Source organism: Schistocerca cancellata, chromosome 9 (assembly GCF_023864275.1).
Source record: "Schistocerca cancellata isolate TAMUIC-IGC-003103 chromosome 9, iqSchCanc2.1, whole genome shotgun sequence".
Taxonomy (NCBI): Eukaryota; Metazoa; Arthropoda; class Insecta; order Orthoptera; family Acrididae; genus Schistocerca; species Schistocerca cancellata.
This window is the reverse complement of record NC_064634.1, coordinates 201,055,946-201,080,555: the sequence shown is the minus strand read 5'-3', so window position 1 is coordinate 201,080,555 and position 24,610 is coordinate 201,055,946.

The following is a 24,610-nucleotide window of genomic DNA, read 5'->3' as shown; positions in this document are numbered from 1 at the left end:
TAAAAACGATAGGGTTCAATTTATTTAAGAGAGCTTTACCATTATTAATACAATGAAGAGCCAAAGAAACTGGTACATGTGCTTAATATCGTGTAGGGCCCCTGTGAGCACGCAGAAGTGCAGCAACACGACGTGGCGTGGACTCGACTAATGTTTGACGTAGTGCTGGAGGAAACTGACACCAGGAATCCGGCAGGACTGTCCACAAATCCGTAAGAGTACGAGGGGGCGGAGATCTCTTCTGAGCAGCACGTTGAAAGGCATCCCAGATATGCTCAGTAATGTTCATGTCTGGTGAGTTTGGTAGCCAGCGGAAGTGTTTAAACTCAGAAGAGTGTTCCTGGAACCACTCTGTAGCTATTCTCGACGTGTGGGGTGTCGCATGGTCCTGCTGGAATTGGCCAAATCCGTCGGAATGCACTCTGGACATTATAACGATATGTTTACGTAATGTGTATACATAAACATACAGTTATAAATGTCCCCGTTCGTAGTCGCTAATTATAACAATATGTTTACTTTTGTGCTGTAACATATAGCTACACTCCTGGAAATGGAAAAAAGAACACATTGACACCGGTGTGTCAGACCCACCATACTTGCTCCGGACACTGTGAGAGGGCTGTACAAGCAATGATCACACGCACGGCACAGCGGACACACCAGGAACCGCGGTGTTGGCCGTCGAATGGCGCTAGCTGCGCAGCATTTGTGCACCGCCGCCGTCAGTGTCAGCCAGTTTGCCGTGGCATACGGAGCTCCATCGCAGTCTTTAACACTGGTAGCATGCCGCGACAGCGTGGACGTGAACCGTATGTGCAGTTGACGGACTTTGAGCGAGGGCGTATAGTGGGCATGCGGGAGGCCGGGTGGACGTACCGCCGAATTGCTCAACATGTGGGGCGTGAGGTCTCCACAGTACATCGATGTTGTCGCCAGTGGTCGGCGGAAGGTGCACGTGCCCGTCGACCTGGGACCGGACCGCAGCGACGCACGGATGCACGCCAAGACCGTAGGATCCTACGCAGAGCCGTAGGGGACCGCACCGCCACTTCCCAGCAAATTAGGGACACTGTTGCTCCTGGGGTATCGGCGAGGACCATTCGCAACCGTCTCCATGAAGCTGGGCTACGGTCCCGCACACCGTTAGGCCGTCTTCCGCTCACGCCCCAACATCGTGCAGCCCGCCTCCAGTGGTGTCGCGACAGGCGTGAATGGAGGGACGAATGGAGACGTGTCGTCTTCAGCGATGAGAGTCGCTTCTGCCTTGGTGCCAATGATGGTCGTATGCGTGTTTGGCGCCGTGCAGGTGAGCGCCACAATCAGCACTGCATACGACCGAGGCACACAGGGCCAACACCCGGCATCATGGTGTGGGGAGCGATCTCCTACACTGGCCGTACACCGCTGGTGATCGTCGAGGGGACACTGAATAGTGCACGGTACATCCAAACCGTCATCGAACCCATCGTTCTACCATTCCTAGACCGGCAAGGGAACTTGCTGTTCCAACAGGACAATGCAGGTCCGCATGTATCCCGTGCCACCCAACGTGCTCTAGAAGGTGTAAGTCAACTACCCTGGCCAGCAAGATCTCCGGATCTGTCCCCCATTGAGCATGTTTGGGACTGGATGAAGCGTCGTCTCACGCGGTCTGCACGTCCAGCACGAACGCTGGTCCAACTGAGGCGCCAGGTGGAAATGGCATGACAAGCCGTTCCACAGGACTACATCTAGCATCTCTACGATCGTCTCCATGGGAGAATAGCAGCCTGCATTGCTGCGAAAGGTGAATATACACTGTACTAGTGCCGACATTGTGCATGCTCTGTTGCCTGTGTCTATGTGCCTGTGGTTCTGTCAGTGTGATCATGTGATGTATCTGACCCCAGGAATGTGTCAATAAAGTTTCCCCTTCCTGGGACAATGAATTCACGGTGTTCTTATTTCAATTTCCAGGAGTGTATAATCAGCGGTGGAAACATATTTGCGAACGCCGACCGTGTGCGGCTGTTTCTTGTTTGATCGTCTGATCAGTCGGAAGTTGCATTGCAGAGGAGAGAAAATGCCTATTCAAAATATAATTATTTTTGGATAGCTCAACATGAATTTCCTAAGGGACCGTAGTTGATCATGCATTTACCAGTAGAATATGGCGCGGAGAAAATATTTCGCGCATGCAACTTCCGTCCGAACTCGACGAAAGAATTCGTGACTGTGAACTCTCTATTTGGCAGAAACATAAAGAAAATTAAATAACTTCATGAAGAAGTGAGACATAGATTTTATATTAAATAAATAGTCCATACACCAGTTCCATTTAACTCTGAATTTATGGCAATTAATAGACGAACTTACACTGCAATGAAGGATTTAGCATGGATGCCGTTTTGACTAGCACTTCTCGTAATGAAAACAATTCCTTTGACGTTTTCACATACACGTCGCACAATAAATCTACTGCTATGCAGTATTGCACTTTTAGTATTGCACATTTACTTTACTTTAAAATAATATTATTTTTAACGATAATAATACGGCGGCAAGACATGCGCGTCCGACACAAGTTACAGGAGACAAGAGAAGAATGAGTAACTGTTCATCGAGAATATCTCGTACATCAAAAAAAATGTGTAAAAGTGTTCTTCTTCTGTCCGTTTTTCGCGCCGCGGTTTTCAAAGTCAATAACTCACTGCATCTCTGACGGCGCTTCGACAAAAAACAAGTTACGTCACAGGTCGTTCACCTTTTACATTCTCGCAACATTATTTGCTTGCTGTAGCTGTTGCCGAGCGACTGCTCGATTATTGAATGATTTAAAATGATAAGGCAATCACATAATGTTACACATAATGAATGGATACAGGTGACCAGACATGGTGCTTACGTATGTCTCACTTGTCGGAGTCTTATCTAGACGTATCAGGCGTCCCATGCCACTGCAACTCCTAAAAAGTCCCCTACTGACAAGCAGGGTCCATGGATTCATGAGAGTGTCTCCATACCCGTACACGTCGATCCGCTCGATACAAATTGGAACGAGACTCATCCGACCAGGCAACATGTTTCCAGTCATCAAGAGTCCAATGTTGGTGTTGGCGGGCCCAGGTGAGACGTAAAGCTTTATGTCGTGCAGTCATCAAGGTACACGAGCGAACCTTCGGCTCCGAAAGCCAACATCGATGATGTTTCGTTGAATGGTTCGCACGCTGACTCTTGTTGGTGGCCCAGCATTGAAATCTGCAGCAATCTGCGGAAGGGTTACACTTCTGTCACGCTGAACGATTGTCTTCAGTCGTCGTTGGTCCCGTTCTTATAGGATCTTTGTCCGGCCGCAGTAATGTCGGAGATTAGATGTTTTACTGAATTTCTGATATTCATGGTACACTCGTGAAATGGTCGTAAAAATCCCCACTTCATCGCTTACCTCGGAGATGCTGTGTCCCGTCGCTCGTGCGCCGACCATAACACCACGTTCAAACTTACTTAAATCTCTATAACCTGCCGTTGTAGAAGCAGTAACCGATCTAACAACTGCGTCAGACTCTCGTCTTTTATAGGCGTTGTCGACCTTAGCGCCGTATTCTGCCTGTTTACATATCTCTGTATTTGAATATGCATGCCTGTACCAGTTTCTTTCGCGCTTCGGTATACTTTGTAAGACTGTAATACTGATTACATAAGCCACCAATAATTACAATTTTTCAAACACTAGCACTAACGCATGAAACAGTATACGAGGGTAATCCCAAATGTAATGTCTCCTTTTTTTTATAAGTACAGAACTCTGGTTGTGTGGCAGTTGGTGACATTGTTATGAAGAGTGCTTCACGCGCTGCGTGCAAACAAAGCGCACGCCACGCTGAGGCGATTAGTCTTGGATGGGCAGCCGTTGAGAAAGGAGCTCGAGCCGGATGTCACCGCCAAGTGCGACTTGTGCGCAGTTATTCGGTTTCTGAACGCAAAGGGCACTGCGCCAATTGAAATCCATCGCCAATTGACGGAAGTGTATGGTGAGTGGTGCATGGATGTCAAAAATGTTCGTAAGTGGTGTAGAGGGTTTGCAGCTGGTCGGACCGAAATTCACGACAAACAAAGGAGCGGGAGACCGTCAATTTCTGAGGAGACAGAGTTGAAGGTTGAGTAAAGCATGAGTGAAGATCGGCGGATCACCCTGGATGATCTCTGCTCATTGGTTCGTGAGGTTTCCCGAAGCACCGCTCACAGAATTTTAACGGAAACATTGAACTACCGGAAGGTGTGCGCAAGATGAGCGCCATGCATGCTGACTGAGGACCACATGCGGCAACGAGTTGATGCTTCCCGCGCATTTCTTCACCGCCTTGCAGCCGAACAGGACAACTTTTTGGACTCAACTGTCACGGGTGACGAAACCTGGGCATACCTTTGGCCGGAAAGCGATTCAGCTCCGACGACGAGGCGAAAGAAGAGGTTCATACCTTTATGAACAGCATGGCGGCGAGCTGGTATGGCATGGGCATACAAAAACTGCCACAGCGCCTGCAAAAATGCATCGACAGAAATGGTGATTATGTCGAAACATAGCTAAATGTCCAAGCTGTAAACTGATGTAAACCATTGTAGAAATAAACAGGTCTATGTACGTTTAAAAAAATAGGAGACCTTACTTTTGGGATTACCCTCGTAGTAGAGCTTACAGCTAGCGAAACGACTCAAAATGTCCCTTATACAGTCCACTCACTACACGCATACGTTTTACTTTACACAACAATGCGTATATGTCAGTAAAATTGAGACAAATTCTTAAATATCTCATGAAAATGCTTTCTCCTAGTTCTAGGTAGTTCCAACAATAGACCATAAATTGCTTCATTTTTTATTTCACAACAACACATCAACTAATTGGCAGCACAACACTACAGTAACAATGTAATGGCTGCTACCTTGCTGGAGGGTCAGCACTAATTATTATTATTATTCTTTCTTTTCTCAGACGTTATATCTGGTCAAAAATGGAAAGTGACACAGACCTTGATCAACCTGTAGTTGATAGTATAATTGGTATAATGTCAACTTTATCCTGATGCCACATGTCCTTGACTTCCGCAGCCAGTTGGAAGTATTTTTCAATTTTTTTCTCCTATTTTCTTTTGTATATTTGTTGTATTGGGTATGGATATTTCGATTAGTTGTGTTAATTTCTTCTTTTTATTGGTGAGTATGATGTCAGGTTTGTTATGTGGTGTTGTTTTATCTCTTATAATGGTTCTGTTCCAGTATAATTTGTATTCATCATTCTCCAGTGCATTTTGTGGTGCATACTTGTATGTGGGAACGTGTTGTTTTATAAGTTTATGTTGTAAGGCAAGCTGTTGATGTATTATTTTTGCTACATTGTCATGTCTTCTGGGGTATTCTGTATTTGCTAGTATTGTACATCCGCTTGTGATGTGATCTACTGTTTCTATTTGTTGTTTACAAAGTCTGCATTTATCTGTTGTGGTATTGGGATCTTTAATAATATGTTTGCTGTAATATCTGGTGTCTATTGTTTGATCCTGTATTGCAATCATGAATCCTTCCGTCTCACTGTATATATATTGCCTTTTCTTAGCCACGAGTTGGATGCGTCTTGATCAATGTGTGGCTGTGTTAGATGATACGGGTGCTTGCCATGTAGTGTTTTCTTTTTCCAATTTACTTCCTTCGTATCTGTTGATGTTATGTGATTTAAAGGGTTGTAGAAGTGGTTATGAAATTGCAGCGGTGTAGCCGATGTATTTATATGAGTGATTGCTTTGTGTATTTTGCTAGTTTCTGCTCGTTCTAGAAAGAATTTTCTTAAATTGTCTACCTGTCCATAATGTAGGTTTTTTATGTCGATAAATCCCCTTCCTCCTTCCTTTCTGCTTAATGTGAATCTTTCTGTTGCTGAATGTATGTGATGTATTCTATATTTGTGGCATTGTGATCGTGTAAGTGTATTGAGTGCTTTTAGATCTGTGTTACTCCATTTCACTACTCCAAATGAGTAGGTCAATGTTGGTATAGCATAAGTATTTATAGCTTTTGTCTTGTTTCTTGCTGTCAGTTCTGTTTTCAGTATTTTTGTTAGTCTTTGTCTATATTTTTCTTTTAGTTCTTCTTTAATATTTGTATTATCTATTCCTAGTTTTTGTCTGTATCCTAGATATTTATAGGCATCTGTTTTTTCCATCGCTTCTATGCAGTCGCTGTGGTTATCCAATATGTAATCTTCTTGTTTAGTGTGTTTTCCCTTGACTATGCTATTTTTCTTACATTTGTCTGTTCCAAAAGCCATATTTATATCATTGCTGAATAGTTCTGTTATCTTTAGTATTTGGTTGAGTTGTTGATTTGTTGCTGCCAGTAGTTTTAGAGCATCCATGTATAGCAGATGTGTGATTTTGTGTGGGTATGTTCCAGTAATATTGTATCCATAATTTGTATTATTTAGCATGTTGGATAGTGGGTTCAGAGCAAGGCAGAACCAGAAATGACTTAATGAGTCTCCTTGGTATATTGCACGCTTAATCTGTATTGGCTGTGATGTGATATTATTTGAATTTGTTTGGATATTAAGTGTGGTTTTCCAATTTTTCATTACTATGTTTAGGGACTGTATGAATTTAGGATCTGCTTTGTATATTTCCAATATTTGTAGTAACCATGAGTGGGGTACACTATCAAAAGCTTTTTGGTAATCAATGTATGCGTAGTGTAGCGACCTTTGTTTGGTTTTAGCTTGATATGTCACCTCTGCATCTATTATCAGTTGCTCTTTACATCCTCGTGCTCCTTTGCAACAGCCTTTTTGTTCTTCATTTATAATTTTGTTCTGTGTTGTATGTGTCATTAATTTCTGTGTAATGACTGAAGTTAATATTTTGTATATTGTTGGTAGGCATGTTATGGGGCGATATTTAGCTGGGTTTGCTGTGTCTGCTTGATCTTTAGGTTTCAGATACGTTATTCCATGTGTAAGTGTATCAGGGAATGTGTATGGGTCTGCAATGTAACTGTTAAATAATTTAATTAGATGTGAATGTGTTGAGGTGAACTTCTTTAGCCAGAAATTTGCTATTTTATCTTTTCCAGGGGCTTTCCAATTGTGAGTAGAATTAATTGCTTGGGTGACTTCATGTTGCAAAATTATCACTTCAGGCATTTGTGGTATCATCTTGTATGTGTCTGTTTCTGCTTGTATCCACCGTGCATGCCTGTTACGTTGTACTGGGTTTGACCATATGTTGTTCCAGAAGTGTTCCATGTCTGTTATGTTTGGTGGATTGTCTATTTTAATGTGTGTGTTATCTATTGTCTGGTAAAATTTCTTTTGGTTTGTGTTGAATGTTTGGTTTTGTTTCCTTCTATTTTCACTTTTTTTTGTATCTTCTAAGTCGTTTGGCCAATGCTTGTAATTTCTGCTTCTTTTCATCTAATTGCTCTGTCGCTTCTTGTTGTGAGATTTTACCTAACCTTTTTCGTTTTTTGTCTGATATTTCATTTCTTATAAATTGTGTTAGCTGTCCGATGTCTTTTCTCAGTTTTTCTATTCTGATCTGCAGCCTGTGTTGCCATTCTGGTTTTGTGGGTTTCTTCTGTGTGTTGGTTGGTTCTGATCTCTGCCTAGTGTGTATATTTAGTGTAGTGAGTGCTCTTATATAAACCAGTAGTTGTAACTCTTCCATAGTTGTATTTTCGTTTATTTTGTTGTGTATGATTGTGTTGATAGTTGTTATTGTTGTTTCGACTTGTGGGTTATTTGGTGGTCTATGCAAGAATGGTCTAATGTCTGTATTTGTGTCTTTGTATTATATACATGTCAGTTGAAATTTTTCTTCTATATCTAACAGGTGTGTCACCTCGTGTTCTATTGGTGCTTGTTCTGGTGGCTGTCTTAAGATTTCGTTTTCCTCTGATTGTTTAATTGATGCGTGTTGTTCTTTGTTTGTTTGCTCTGGGATGTTTGAGTCCATTACTGTATTATCTTCTTCTTCTGTTTGCACATTACTTTGTTCTAGTATTTGTTGTACTTGTTGTTTGATGTTTTCTAATTCTGACTGGGGTATCCTGTTATTTTTGATTATTACATGGATCTGATCAGCTAGTCGTTGTTCTGTTAAAAATTTTAATTCTGGGTATCTGGTAATAAATGTTGTGTATACTTGTGATCTGCACCCAGTTGTGTTGGTTCCTAAGTTTGTTGCTTGGTAATAACAGAACATGAGGTGTCGGTTAACTTCATCTGACCATCTCATCCTCTGTCTTTGTTTTCCTTCTAGAGTGGTTGCAGAAAGTCACATCCTGCAAAACACCTCTATTTGGATTTAAATCATTTTCCGTGTGGCTAGCAGTGTCGTTACCATTGTGGACGGGCATAGGGTTCAAGCGTCGTCCCCGACCATGACAGCGCTTGTCCGAGGCTTCATTAGTTCTGTCCTGAACCACCTAATCACACTAAAAGGGGGGTTAGCCCTATTAGTGGTTTGTTCTTTTCGTCTCCTTTTACGACTGGCAGAACATACCGGAGGCCTATTCTTTTCCCGGGCCTCCGCGGGTTTCATTATTATTATTATTGTTATTATTATTATTATTATTATTATCATCGTCATCATCATCATCATCATCATTAATAGTAGCAGTAGTAGTGGCCGTGGTCAGACACTAAGCGTTGGCATTTCTGACAGTTCTGAAGTAAGGAGTCTAGCTATCAAGCGATGTCCAAACAATAGGCCTAAATGTAGTGCAGACACTTGGTTTTAAATTGAAGGTGGAGGGTATGGGTGAAGCAAGTGTCGCTAGGGAGATGTTTTGTGACATGTGTCTACATTGGGGGTAGTTAGCTTTCTTTTCTGACAAGGTGTTACAGGTAGCGCTATAGAAACACTGAGAATTTCTTCATCACTCTATAGAAAAATGTTGTTAGAAAAAAGCAGTATCAATTGTCTAATACAATCATTAGTTCATGGATTAGTAAAACACCCACAAAAACTAAATAACATTTATCTTTCGTCATTTTGAAAGTGAAAGTTTTCTAGGAATTTTTCTTCTAAAGTTTAATTCGGGCTAATGTTGACAATGGTACGGGGTGGGGCTCGTGGTGGGAACGATGAGAAAAGGGGGAGGGGGGGGGCTACTTGACAATATCTGACTGCGCCAAGCCCAGCGGCAACGATCTCAGAAAGTTTGGTAACCACTGCTCTAAATGTGCCAGTGTGCGTGTATTTGTGGACAGTTCATCAAACTCTAGGGGAATCCACACTGCTTGTTTCGCTCTGCATACGCAGAAGATCCTCTTCTCGCGTATTAGACAGACGGCTCTGACGAGAAGTTCTGTACCCCGACAGCCAACGTCGCTAAGAAGCACACGACGTAAAAAAAGGACTGCCACTACTTTCTTTCTGTTCTCCACTCCCCTTCCCGCAGGGTACCGTAATTGAGGAGGGGAGAACGTAACTCACGGCGGTCTGATTTAATTTTTCCCCAGGCCTGTAAATCACAGCGCAGAATGGAGCTCTCGAGTACACGCGCCCACATCATTTCAGTCTCCAGTGCGGCTGCGAGCAGAAAGCGTGTCAGACCGTTTTACCAGCTGCTACAGCCGGCGAAAGACGATATTTAGGGGAGTTACTATCGAAGCACGCGAGTATAAGAAGAACATTTCATCTACGTCTACTACGACGGGCGTTCCGTAAGTAATGCAACATTTTTTTTTCTCGGCCAATTTCGGTTCAAAAAATTCGGAATTTGTTGTGGGACTACGTGAAGTATCCCCTATAATTTCACGAAGTACCCATTGATGAATGGTGCAGACTCTGGCAGTTGATCCTGAACGTAAATAAATGTAACATATTGCGCATGCATAAGAAAAGAAATCCACTACTGTACAGCTACATTATTGACGACAAACATCTGGAGACAGTGTCTGCCGTAAAGTATCTAGGCGTAACTATCCAGAGCGACCCTAAGTGGAATGACCATATAAAACAGATAGTGGGAAAAGCAGACACCAGACTCAGATTCATCGAAAGAACCTTAAGGAAATGTTATTCATCCACGAAAGAAGTAGCCTATAAGGCGCTTGTTCGCCCGATTCTTGAGTAATGATCATCTGTCTGGGATCCGTATCAGGTAGGACTGATACAGAAGATCCTTACATTAACCTGCGATCTTACAATGTATTGTCGAAAATTCATTATCCTACATAATTAGTTTTTGGTTAACGATGTCTTTCCGTTAGCGTACTTCCGCACAGTTGCTGATTTGATCTGGACTTGATTAAACTGTTTTGTAAGTTATACAGGGTGTTTCAAAAATGACCGGTATATTTGAAACGGCAATAAAAACTAAACGAGCAGCGATAGAAATACACCGTTTGTTGCAATATGCTTGGGACAACAGTACATTTTCAGGCGGACAAACTTTCTAAATTACAGTAGTTACAATTTTCAACAATAGATGGCGCTGCAAGTGATGTGAACGATATAGAAGACAACGCAGTCTGTGGTTGCGCCATTCTGTACGTCGTCTTTCTGCTGTAAGCGTGTGCTGTTCACAACGTGCAAGTGTGCTGTAGACAACATGGTTTATTCCTTAGAACAGAGGATTCTTCTGGTGTCGGAATTCCACCGCCTAGAACACAGTGTTGTTGCAACACGACGAAGTTTTCAATGGAGGTTTAATGTAACCAAAGGACCGAAAAGCGATACAATAAAGGATCTGTTTGAAAAATTTCAACGGACTGGGAACGTGACGGATGAATGTGCTGGAAAGGTAGGGCGACTGCGTACGGCAACCACAGAGGGCAACGCGCAGCTAGTGCAGCAGGTGATCCAACAGCGGCCTCGGGTTTCCGTTCGTCGTGTTGCAGCTGCGGTCCAAATGACGCCAACGTCCACGTATCGTCTCATGCGCCAGAGTTTACACCTCTATCCATACAAAATTCAAACGCGGCAACCCCTCAGCGCCGCTACCATTGCTAACGATATAGTGCACAGGATTGATGACGGCGATATGCATGTGGGCAGCATTTGGTTTACTGACGAAGCTTATTTTTACCTGGACGGCTTCGTCAATAAACAGAACTGGCGCATATGGGGAACCGAAAAGCCCCATGTTGCAGTCCCATCGTCCCTGCATCCTCAAAAAGTACTGGTCTGGGCCGCCATTTCTTCCAAAGGAATCATTGGCCCATTTTTCAGATCCGAAACTATTACTGCATCACGCTATCTGGACATTCTTCGTGAATTTGTGGCGGTACAAACTGCCTTAGACGACACTGCGAACACCTCGTGGTTTATGCAAGATGGTGCCCAGCCACATCGCACGGCCGACGTCTTTAATTTCCTGAATGAATATTTCGATGATCGTGTGATTGCTTTGGGCTATCCGAAACATACAGGAGGCGGCGTGGATTGGCCTCCCTATTCGCCAGACATGAACCCCTGTGACTTCTTTCTGTGGGGACACTTGAAAGACCAGGTGTACCGCCAGAATCCAGAAACAATTGAACAGCTGAAGCAGTACATCTCATCTGCATGTGAAGCCATTCCGCCAGACACGTTGTCAAAGGTTTCGGGTAATTTCATTCAGAGACTACGCCATATTATTGCTACGCATGGTGGATATGTGGAAAATATCGTACTATAGAGTTTCCCAGACCGCAGCGCCATCTGTTGTTGAAAATTGTAACTACTGTAATTTCGAAAGTTTGTCTGCCTGAAAATGTACTGTTGTCCCAATCATATTGCAACAAACGGTGTATTTCTATCGCTGCTCGTTTAGTTTTTATTGCCGTTTCAAATATACCGGTCATTTTTGAAACACCCTGTATGTACATAGCCGGCACGGTAGCTCAGCGTGTTCGGTCAGTGGGTTTAACTGCCCTCTGTAATAAAAAAAACTGAGTTAATCGATTAACAAAGAACCTAAACGGATGTCTTACGACGTCCGCCCCGAGCAGATGCAACGAACAAAAGTTACCGGCACGGTAGCTCAGCGTGTTCGGTGAGACGGTTTAGCTACCCTCTGTAATAAAAGAACTGAGTGAAAGGATTAACGAACACCTGAACGAGTGTCATCGGACGTCCGCCACGAACAAATTCAACGAACAATATAGAATGAAATGAGATCTATAAAAAAAAAAAGTGGTCAGCGCGACAGAATGTCAATCCTAAGAGCCCGGGTTCGATTCCCGCTTGGGTCGGAGGTTTTCTCCGCTCAGGGACTGGGTGTTGTGTTGTCCTAATCATCATCATTTGATTCCCATCGACGCGCAAGTAGCCAAAGTGGCGTCAAATCGAAAGACTTGCACCCGGCGAACGGTCTACCCGACGGGAGGCCCTAGTCATATGAAATTTATTTTTATAGTTGCATGTAGATCCACCAGTTCTGATTACTGTCATTTGTGTTGTCCTCTCAGACATACGTTGACAGCCCATCGAATCCTCTGCTATCAAGAGATGAAGGGAGCGGTGCGTACGTGGCTTATTTCTCAAACGGAAATCTTTTATTCTCACTGTGTCTGAAATTTTGTGCAACGGTGAACCAAGTTATTCAACGGGATGGTTACGTCATTTTCAATTTTGTACTGTTCTAATAAATTATAAAATATGACTACAGGCTGTCTCCTTACTTTCGAACACTGGGAATTAGATAATCACTACTAAAGTACAGAGTTTGTCATATCGGACTACCAGTGTCCGTTATTCTGTTCCAGCAGAAAGGTTGGAGTATAAAGTTTCGTCGGTGTGGAGGTCATGTTCTAGTCTAACGCAACTCGCGAGGAAAACTTCTTGCATGTGATTTGAATGTCAAAATCTGAATACATTGCGAGTGCTGTGCTATTGCCCACACGTGAATACAGTCCTGATATCCATATAATTTGTCCCGTTCTCCTTGCTGGTTAGCATTATGCAGCAGGAGAATCGGGGTAATCACTGTAATTTCTTCTTGTCGTTTCCAAGTAATTTTTTCGACTGTTTTCGTGAAAAAAATAATTATTATTTCTCCTCTAGTTCTCTTTGTCATCTAATAGTCGACACTCACGAATTCACCAGCAACTGCATCGAGTGACTTATCTCCCGAAGCAAGGCAAATTAGCAGGTAAAATGTGACAGGAAGTTACAACTGTTTAACTATTCAAGGTCTCTGATGCAAGAAGTAGAAACGAAAGACGCGAAATTCAGATCTTAGAGGCCCCACTTGATTGTTACTTGAAGTGGAATGATACCACAATCCGGAAGCTCCTGAAAGTTTCTGATTCGCTTCTTTGTCTTCATTTTTATAAGCCTTTGAGCCAGGGTAGTGTAAAAATGCATAGTCCTTAACGTTTTCTGTTCACCGATGGAGGGGACGGGTAGGGAATGCGGAGGTTATTTGCAGCGCACAGTAAATTTTACACTAGCAGAAAGTTACGTCAACATAAGCTGCGGTGCGTCGAAAATACTGGTCATTGTTGACCTCGAAAATTTCAAAAGCGCAGAGTGTTCTTTAATAATATTTGTTTAGCTTTAATTGAAAAGTGTACAGCCGACAAGTGATTGTCGTAATCACCAGATACGACTGACAAGCTACATGTCATCAATATTTGAAAACCGCTGGTTACTTGTTTACGCGATGCGTTCGCTCTGTGCATAGCGTGGTGTTTACTCGCCGCTGCTGAAGGAAATGTTAAACAAGCCGTCGGAACGTGTCGGTTCATAAAGTTTGTAAACTGCGGTCAGGACCCCGTAAATTTCGCCCACAGCTTGTTTGAAAAGACTTCAGTATATTGCTTCGCAGCTTTCGTGAAAACGAAAGTCTGCACGTCATCACAAACACCTGTAGCCTACGACTGAAACCGGTGTGTGGAACGAAAGCGGGGGAGGTTAAAGCTTAACACAGACGACATTGAGGTCATCAGATGTGGAGTACAGTGGAGCCGCACGTAGAGCAAAACGGCGGTGGTCGTCTTGAATGAAACATACAAAATACTTTCTGTAAACTATACTGCACAACTTCATCGTATTTGATGAACGGGGACACGGAACGACCAAGATCTGCTGTAGCGTGTGTTTATTTGAGGATAACAAATGTCAGTAAAGTAACCATTTTCGAATTGTAGCGTGTATCTGAATGTAATTAATGACGTAAGGGGAGATAAATTACATTGAGTTAGCTATCCTATCTGATATTATTCCATATCTGCAGCTACAAGAAATTTTAACTTGCATTGCTTCTTTCAATGACCGTGGCAGCACCTGATGACGACCCTAAGGCAGATGTTTCCGACGGAATGAATGACAAAATACGGACGTTGGGAATGCCGCAAAGTTAATTAATAAATGATTATACACTAAAGGTTTAGACACACATTTAAATGCGAGGCAGTCTTATTTACAGCATGGAAGGACATCAAGCCATAATTCTGGATTACTCGTTGCATATCCGGCCTCCATAGGGAAAATAAGTAACAAGCTGAAAACAATTGGCCGGTCGGGGTAGCCGAGCGGTTCTCGGCGCTACCGTCTGGAACCGCAGCGACCGCTACGGTCGCAAGTTCGAATCCTGCCTCGGGCATGGACGTGTGTGATGTCCTTGGGTTAGTTAGGTTAAAGTAGCTCAAGATTCTAGGGGACTGATGACCTCAGATGTTAAGTCCCATAGTTCTCAGAGCCATTTGAACCATTTTTTTTAAACAATTTGAACAAGACATACAGAATCGTCCAGCTCCTAGACAGTCTTAACTGGTGGAATGTGAGAAATTATCAGAAGCAACGTATTCTAGAATATTACGCCACCTCAGCAGCAGTACACTATATTCTCGACAATCCGGCTCTCATTAGCCCAGTCTCTCAGTAACCCGACCCACATCCACATTCTAGTCGCTCAAGCAGAAATGACGCATACAATAATGAATTCTCGTGTGCAACAATGTTGTTAGTTAATTACAGTGTTAAACAATGCTGTACATGTTTGAAATTGTGACTTTCTCTACGGTTCAGTACCATGGCTTCTCAAAGGAAACTCGTTGTACTAGATTTAAAGCAGAAACTCGAAATTACAAAAAAAAACTCAGCTGAGCCTCTTCACAGAAAGCCATTGCTGCTGAGTACAATGTTGAACGAGTTACTATAATGACCAAAACTTTGACAGACGAAGAAATAATGAAAAGCGAACAGGGAAGCTATGATGATGCTGATGATGATGAAGAGTGCTTAAGAGGAGAGATTATGAAGAAATCTCATACCGCTGGTGCGGAAGGCCGGCCGAAGTGGCCGAGCGGTTCTAGGCGCTTCAGTCTGGAACCGCGCAACCGCTACGGTCGCAGGTTCGAATTCTGCCTCGGGCATAGATGTTTGTGATGTCCTTAGGTTAGTTAGGTTTAAGTAGTTCTATGTTCTAGGGGACTGATGACCTCAGATGTTAAGTCCCATAGTGCTCAGAGCCATTTGAACCATTTTTGGGCAGAAGCTGCAGACGTCTTCCTGGAGCACATTATGCAAAAGTCAGAAACATGCAGTAGCGATGCAGTGCTTGTAAAGCATGTTTGTAGTCAAGTACACAGCTGTCACGTATCATCACTGCAAAACTAAAAATTTGGGACTTGTTTCATAGTGAGCGACACTACTGTATATGTACACACTCAAAGACTAAGTTTTCTATAAAAATGAACGTATATTTGTATTTAGTAAAATATAATTCCTATGTGTTTATACTAATTTTAAGAAACCGCCAGTGATGCGACACCCATATGAGCAAGGAGCGGCCGGGTTAGCCAGAGTCTAGTGTAATATCCTAAGTAAATCACATTTTGAGTTTCAGTGTAGCTGCTCTACTGAGAACGCATTTACACGTTCACTCACCCAATTTTACAAACATAGAATAAAACACCACTGGTCGGTATTTTCTATGACTTACCTAAGCCATTTGTCAATGAGAATCACAATATCCTAGAAAATCTCAGATTTTATGGAATTGCTGGTATAGTCAGCTAAGGTATGTTGTCATATCCAAACAAAATAACACAGGAAGTTTATTTCAACAACTGTAATCAGAGAAGTTTCTTCTGACTGGGAGAAATAACATATTGACTCCCCAAGGCTCAGTCTTAGGTCCCTAATTGTTCCTCTTATACGTAAACTATACTGCGTCTAATGAACAACAAGCATTTTGCGGATGGCACTAGTATTGTAATCAATTCAAGTACACATACAGCAACAGAAGAAATGGCATACAGCGTTCTTAACGGTGCCACTAATTGGTTTACTGTGAATGTCTGTCTCTCAGTTTTAAACGTGCACAACGCTATCCAGTTGTGCGCAACTCGAGGTACTACGCCAATGACACATATAACACAGTGCGAGAAAATAATAAATAGGATGGAAACTTCAAAATTCTTAGTTGTCAATATTTACGACAATTTAATTTGGAAAAAGCACATTTCGGAACTCCTAAAACAACTTAGTTCAGCCACATTCGCGCTTAGAATCATTGCAAATCGTGTGGAGAGACAAATCACTAAGCTGACAAATATTACATATTTTCATTCAATAGTGTCATATGGAGTAATGTTCTTGAGTACATCTTTAAGAAAGAAAATATTCATTGCTCAAAAACATGCTGAAATAATAAATTGGTTCTCACTCATGATAATCATGTAAACATCAGTTTAAGCAAAAAATGGTTCAAATGGCTCTGAGCACTATGGGACTCAACTGCTGAGGTCATAAGTCCCCTAGAACTTAGAACTACTTAAACCTAACTAACGTAAGGACAACACACACATCCATGCCCGAGGCAGGATTCGAACCTGCGACCGTAGCGGTCGCGCGGTTCCAGACTAGCGCCAGAACCGCTCGGCCACCAGCGGCCGGCTCAGTTTAAGCAGTTAGACATTTTGAATACTGCTCCACAGTACGTTCTTTCCCTCTCAAAGTTTGTTGTAAATCATCCACTGCAGTGATCAGTTACGTATAGAATTACAATAGCAGAAGAAAACAATTACATTCATTATTCCAAATCAAGGTTGCCAAAAGCACAAAAAGGGGCGCACAATACTGCAAACAAAAACTCGATCACTTCTTCAGTGATATAAAACGTCTGACAGACAGAAAAGTAAAACTGGAAACTAAACTGCCTTGACAACTACTCCTATTCCGTAGAAGAATTTCTATTATTGTAATGTGTAAAAGTTGATGGGTAGGAATTACTAACTCATATCTGTATATTTAATAGTAATAAGAAAAATTATAACTGTTCAGCACGTAGCCATATCTATAAATTAATTTGCAATGCGGATGTGAAATGGCTCTTTGCTTATGATTATGATTATCGGCTGCAAATGAGCCATAGGACACGAAACTAACGAAGCAACTGAGATATAGTAGTTGGGAATGAGAGATGCCAGATACAGCTACAATGGGCGATAGTACGGCAAGTCGTACCGCAGGGACATCGGTGGGTGGGCAGTCCGCACAGCTCCTTGTGCAGGCTGCGTGCTCATGTAATTACGGTAGGCAGCAAAGATACGTGCATACGCTTACCTTCCGATCGAAATTCTGCCGATGTGATTTTACACATGTCTGTTTCCAAAGTAATGGAAGAGAGTTCATGTTAATGAAAGATGGCAGCGGCTTCCGCACTAACGCCCGACCAGATTCTGCGAGCGAATGACTCCGTCAAAAATCTCCAATCGACTGCCCTCGACAGAACACTTACCTTCATACAAAAACTAGCAAAATTTCTCGCAAAAATCGAAATTACAACTAGCCTGATTTAGCAGCTGGCTAACATGTTGTTGGACGCAACACCTATCGTACACTCAATTGCAGAATACTGTCTTCTTTTCTGGATCAATAGCTGCCGTACCAAACTTGTCGAAACACAGCTAAACCGTGCAATGCGAGCCATAGCTGGATCTGTTAGAGCAACTCTGCTCCAGTCGCTGCTGTTATTGACTAATTTCGCAGCTGCCCCAACTAGGCGATTCGTAGCCCACAAATCACAGTTGAGAAACGCGATGCCAACCGATCCCTTCCGATTCGTGTCAACACAGACTTTGTGTTAAGTAGCGGCAACTGAGTCTGAAGTCAGTGCATCCAGCTATAGCAGTCGCCAAGCAACTCAACGACTTTGACACCGACAATAACTGGACGTCAACTATGGCAAGACCAAAATTTCACGAACGCACATGTCGTGACAAATCCAACTCCGAAAGTACCAGGATTTTCTCTTCCCAGAAGACAGTAGCGCATTACAATGCCCCTTAGAGGAGTGTTGAAACTTCAAGGAGTATCAGTAGTGTCAAACGTTGTCAAGAACGCCATCCTGTTGCTCGTCGCACTGCGACCGCGTGTAACCTCCCCCTCACTTATCAACCTTAATGACAGTGAAAAATTAGACCGCGTGTACCTAATGGAAATTTGGGAAAAGCAATCGTCACCGAAGTTAATCTGTCGGTAAAGAGGGAGGAAAGGGTTACATCTAAATGAAAGGAAAAGTGCTAATGAAACTGGTGGAAATTAATTTTGAAAAGGGGTAAAGTTAATAAAGAAAGTAAATGTGCAGCCATTACGTTAACAATCAACTAGCGGTAATTAGATATTTGAGATTTGGGGGAAATTACGGTCGCCAGTCCTAAGGACAATTACTATAGTAACTGAAGAAGAAAGATTATTACACATATAATTAGCACTAAAGCGTGGCAACTGAAGGTTGACGAGTGTAGCGTGAAAACTGAAAGTTTGTCAGAAGTAATAAATTTCGCTACACTCTGACTTAATTTAGCAAAAGAATTAATAAAACCGGAAAATCGAAAGTTAATTTAGTGACTGAAGTTAATAGTGAGCTTTCTTTCTGAAGCACATCGAAATTCAGTAAAATACGGTTAGTCTTGGACTACCTCAATAATCATTTCAAAAGCTACTTGAATCTACGCAATTTAGAAATAAGGGATTTAACTTTGAACTTGAATTAAATGATTCTGAACAATTAACAGTAGTAAAATTTAGTACGTACCAGGCTGAGCTGGAGTCACAGGTAACTAAAATACGGTAACAAAACTCGCACTCTTAATTTGTGCTTGTGCAATCTAAATACTGTAGCCAGCTATGAATACCTTAACTGAACTTTGAAATTAAAGCAGTGAAATAAAATGATGCTGGCGTTTGAATTCCAACGACACTCGGGTTCATTCCGGAAAAGGAAGGGACCCTGCTTGGTAATGCAACTGGGACAATGAGCAACAAAGGTTCATGCTAAGTTGCTGTTAATTTTGCGAGGCAAATGGAACAATTTTAAAAGCTGAGGTCTGCCATACAGTTCTAAAACTTTACGTGCTTCCAGTCTTCCTTGTTGGTTGATTGAAGGTTTGAAGCCGTAGATCGAGGAGGTGGCGACAGTCACTCATTGTCGGCCGTCGCTGTTGCAGAAGCTGGATGTTGGCGCGCCTTCTTCTCGACACGGTCACCAGGCGAAACGGGCTCTTGATGTGCGCCAGCTAATGCTTCCCGTCCGCGACACCATGTCAGAAACTATCATCGCGAGTCAAGCGCAATTACATGCTGCCAAACCCCGAAAGCGCGGCAGCTCGCGGGAGCTTCACACAACACACCTACTCCACTCGCTACTCCAGCCAGACTCCCTCTCTCAGCCCGCGCTCCACGCGGCAGAGTTAACACTACCAAAGATCCTACACACTTTGATTCTTCACACGACCTATCGATGTAATCGTTCGATACCAGTTTTCCCTAGGCAAGACCCAGCGTAAAAATACAAATAATATTTACGAAACAAACCAATTATACATCGACATAAATGCATAAATATATATATATATACCTACAAATAGTAAAACAATTACAATATGTAAAGACACAGAAATGTCATATATTCAGGTAACAAAAATAATGAAAACAAATTTATAGTACAATAGATGGAAATAGGAGGATATGCATTTCCGGCGTTACACGCGAAATGTGAGGGAATTAAGGCTCCACGGAAAGAGGTCCACTTTGTGACCGCAACCCCTCCCCCCCCCCCCCGATGCCTTTTCGTGTTGATTCTGAGCGGCGATGTTTCTGAAATGTTTTTCTCGGGTACCCAACAGACAATCGCCTGATCTTACCGCTGGGTGTCGCCGTTCAGACCTCCATCGCAGAGGCGTCAAAAGAAGGAGTGCAATGTCGGTAAGAGGGGGTGTGACGACCTTCCATCGCGTGATACGTCCACGGTGGCTCTCTGAAAGTTATGTTGAAATTTGGTCCCATTGTGACATCATTAACCCCATCTTACACGTCACATGAACTTCTGAACTTTGGCCCTTTTTCGCACCTTTCGACATCTCGCCTTCTGAAGCTTCGTCGAGCCCATTGATGCCGTCGCAGGACGCCTCGCTTTCGCTCCATTATAGTGGTACGAAACACGTGCACCCGTTGTTTCGATGTTATTTCATTATATGGCAACCAGTTTCGGTGACTCAATACACCATCTTCAGTCCTTAGCTGACGCCGAAGGATGAACGATCGTAAACACGAGGCCGGTAGTGGCCAACATCTCTGAACTGAACTGGCTTCCGTACAATACTGTAACAACGATGTTGTGCCTGCAATCATCAACTACCAATGGCTGGAGACACAACGCCGATGTTACAGTATTCTACGGAAGCCAGTTCATACAGTAGATGTTGGCCACTGCCGGGAACGTGTATACGATCGGAGTTCACTCCTTAAGCCGTGGACACACGGACCGTGCATCCGAACATTGAGCTTGCCGAGTATCTGACGTCAGAGCATGGAACAGCATGTTGGGGAGTCTTTCCGAACGTGCAGAGCAATATGTGGCATTTCAGATATTCTGAACGCGCTTTTGAACGTTGACCAATGAGATGGCAGAACGCCACCACGTCACACTCCCTTCGGTGGAGAGTTGTCAGGCGCCAAATTGGCTTTCAGTTGAAGCTCGTATGTATATCTGCCGTTTCTGAGCACCAGCAATCCGAGGAGCTCTCGAAAACAGCCTTTAATTGTATGATTCGTTGTAATGAAATGACGAGAAACGTCATATTCGTGGTAAAAGAATTATTGTAACTTGCGTATTATGAGAGTATGCCATTTGGGGGCAACGGCATTTTGACAATCCATTAAAAACACATTGTACTAGGTACAATTTGTTATAGTTAAAATCAGTTAGTAACATAGATACGATTGAAGCCTTCATGCCATAGTAACAAAATAGGTATGCAGTGTAAGATTGAGTGGATGGCGGCACGGTAGCTCATCGTGAATTTCATTTTTTTTCAAATTGCATGGGTATTGCCTCTTCCACACACAGCCTTGCATTTTCTGTACGACACATAAAAAATGATTATTACAAATATTTTCTTCTTCTGCCTTTTTGTTAACGAACTTTTCGTTGAGTTTGATAGAAATAGAGTTTTCCTGTGCTTTCGGTTTCCCTCTTTCTCTTTTTACAATATTCCAAATTATTTAACTCTCAGAGGTGCTAATTTCAGATAATGCACATACTTCCGGACTTTTTAATAACTATTCTTAATACAGTGCAGTAGTTTTATAACGTTTGACTGTTTCTGGATCATTATTCCTTCCAGCAATAAATAACAGCCGTAAAGTAAATGTACAAATGTGAAGATTAACGTTTGTGTATGACCATCGGAGGTCATCATCCCGATATGAACAATGCCTCTGGAACATGATTGTATCTATGGTTCCCCCCTTCCGTCACTCCGTGACGATGTTGACACTTTTACGTCAACAAACAGGAACATTAATGAAGTATATAAACAGCTGCAGGCTGAGACGTGGTGGTAAATATTGGTCATACGTAAAGAAGCGTGATAAATGGACGATAGCGCGGAATAAACCGGTCCATTAGCTAAAGCGAGAAGAGCATTAGGAGGGAATTGGAGCGGTAATCGCGGCCTATGTGCCGGAGGCGGTTTTCCGCAATAAACGGTAAGCCGTCCGCAAAGCAACCTCGCAACAGACGTAGCGCCGACTCGGAACAGAGATGGCGAGTATGTAGCTATTAAACCGTAACAGCGGCATGCGAGAGAACGCTAGCCTGGTGTGTGGGCGGCCCGCTCGTATCTGCGTCTCCGGGGCGTTTACTGCTCGCTCGTATATCAGGCAGCGCGAGGGAGCACAGAGGCGCCCACGGATTTCTGTGCACCACGGCTGCATCGCCGACTGCATCTTCTCCTGACGGGAAATTACGAGGTATTTCAGTAACAACTTTGCAGTGGAGTCTCACGGTCTATTGTCATTTCTTCGTAAAATATATAAAATACATCTCGCTTTCACCTCTTAGCAAGGTGTTATGAACTGTAATACAGGCGTTTCAGAAAGACTGATCTGATTTCGCAATACTGTGTCGTCTACGGTTTAGTCTCAACATCGAAGAAGCCATGACGGAAAGAAAAGAAAGGTTCAAGAGTGGGATTACAATTCGTGGTGAAAGCATGTCAATGATCGCTGATGACGTTACTGCCATCAGTGAAAGTGAAGAAGAATTACAGGATATTCTGAATGGGATGAACAGTCTAGTGAGTACAGAATAAGGACTAAGAGTGAATCGAACAAAGAAGAAAGTAATGAGAAATATCAGAAATAAGAATGGCGAGAAACGTCACATCAGAATTGGCGACCACGAAGAAGACAAAGTTAAGCTATTTTGCAACCTGCGAAGCAAAATAACCTCTGATGCAGGAAGCAAGGAGGACATAAAAACGGACTAGCACAGGCAAAGAGGGCGTTTCTGGCCAACAGAAGTCTATTGGTGTCAAAGAAGCCGGCCGGCGTGGCCGAGCGGTTCTAGGTGCTTCAGTCTGGAACCGCGCGACCGCTACGGCCGCAGGTTCGAATCCTGCCTCGGGCATGGATGTGTGTGATGTCCTTAGGTTAGTTAGGTTTAAGTAGGTCTAAGTTCTAGGTGATTGATGACCTCAGATGTTAAGTGTCAAAGATAAGTCTTATTTGAGGAAGCAATTCCTGAGAATGTACCTTTGGAGCACAGCATTGTACGTTAGTTAATCATGGACAGTGTGAAAATCGGAACAGAAGTGAATCGAAGCGTGTGAGAAGGGAGCTACAGAAGAATGTTGGAAATCAAGGTGACTGATGAGGTAAGGAATGGGAAGAAAGGCAGAATCGGCGAGAAAAGGGATATATGAAAAACACTGACAAGAAGAAGAGACAAGATGATAATAGACATTTGTTAAGACATCGCGGAATAACATCCATAGTAACAGAGGGAGCTGTAGAGGGTACAATCATTAGCGGAAGACAGAGATCGGAATATATCCAGCAAACATTTAATGACGTAGATTGCTATTGCTACTCTGAGATGGAAAGATTGGCACAGGAGAGAATTTCGTGGCGGGCCGCATTAAACCAGTACATCAAATTGCCAACTGAAAGTTATCTGATCATGTGGCTGCCAGTAGGCTTTTCCCTCGTGAAGCTACATCATTCGCTCGCTCCTTGCGAAAACGTGTCGAAAGTTTGAATAGGGCGGACTAATGCCGCCTGCATTAAAGGACGAGAGCAATATGTAGGGCTCCTAGGCACGCCCAGGGAAAATTTTTGCAACTAATGCGCAAAAACAGAGTTTTACTAAAATCTATGAATTGAAGCCTATAACTCAGCATTTAACGTTTATTAATTAATTGCAAACTTTTTTACAGCACATTTTATAAATTTACGCAACTGAAACAAAAAAAGATACACTATTTAATATAAAAGTGAAGCAACCAGTATCAAGACCGAGCGAGAATGAAATTTTCACTCTACAGTGGAGTGTGCGCTGATATGAAGCTTCCTGGGAGATTAAAACCGTGTGCCGCACAGAGACTCGAACTCGGGACCTTTACCTTTTGCGAGTAAGTGCTCTACCATCTGAGCTACCCAACCAAGCACGACTCACGACCCGTCCTCACAGCTTCACTTCCGCGAGAGGAGCTCCTGTAGTTTCGAAGGTAGGAGACGAGATATTGGCGGAAGTATAGCTGTGAGGACGGGTCGTGAATCGCGCTTGGGTAGCTCAGATAGTAGAACACTCACCCGCGAAAAGCAAACGTCCCAAGTTGGAGTCTCAGTCCGGCACACAGTTTTAATTTCCTGCAAATTTCAAGACCGAGTGGGGTGGCGCAGTGGTTAGCACACTGGACTCGCATTCGGGAGGACGACGCTTCAAAACCGCGTCCGACCATCTTGATTCAGATTTTCCGTGATTTCCCTAAATTGCTTCAGGCAAATGACGGGATGGTTCCTTTGAAATGGCACGATCGACCTCCTTTCCCATCCTTCCCCAATCCGTTGGGACCGATGACCTCGCTGTTTGGTCCTCTCCCCCGAATTGACCAACCAACCAGAAGACAAGGTCGGATGTCAATGTAATTTCATTCAAGTATATACCATCGAAAGGTATGTAAATAAATTTACAGTTCACTACGACAGAACGGCCACCAGCACCAGAGTGCATTTATGTTGTTCTTGTTTAGTGTTGTTACCAGGCATGATAAGGCGTACAACGAGCGTGAACAGCATCAGGTGTTGAGTAATCACAGTGAAGGACACGGAGACGCCGTGTGCTCGTGTGAGACAGC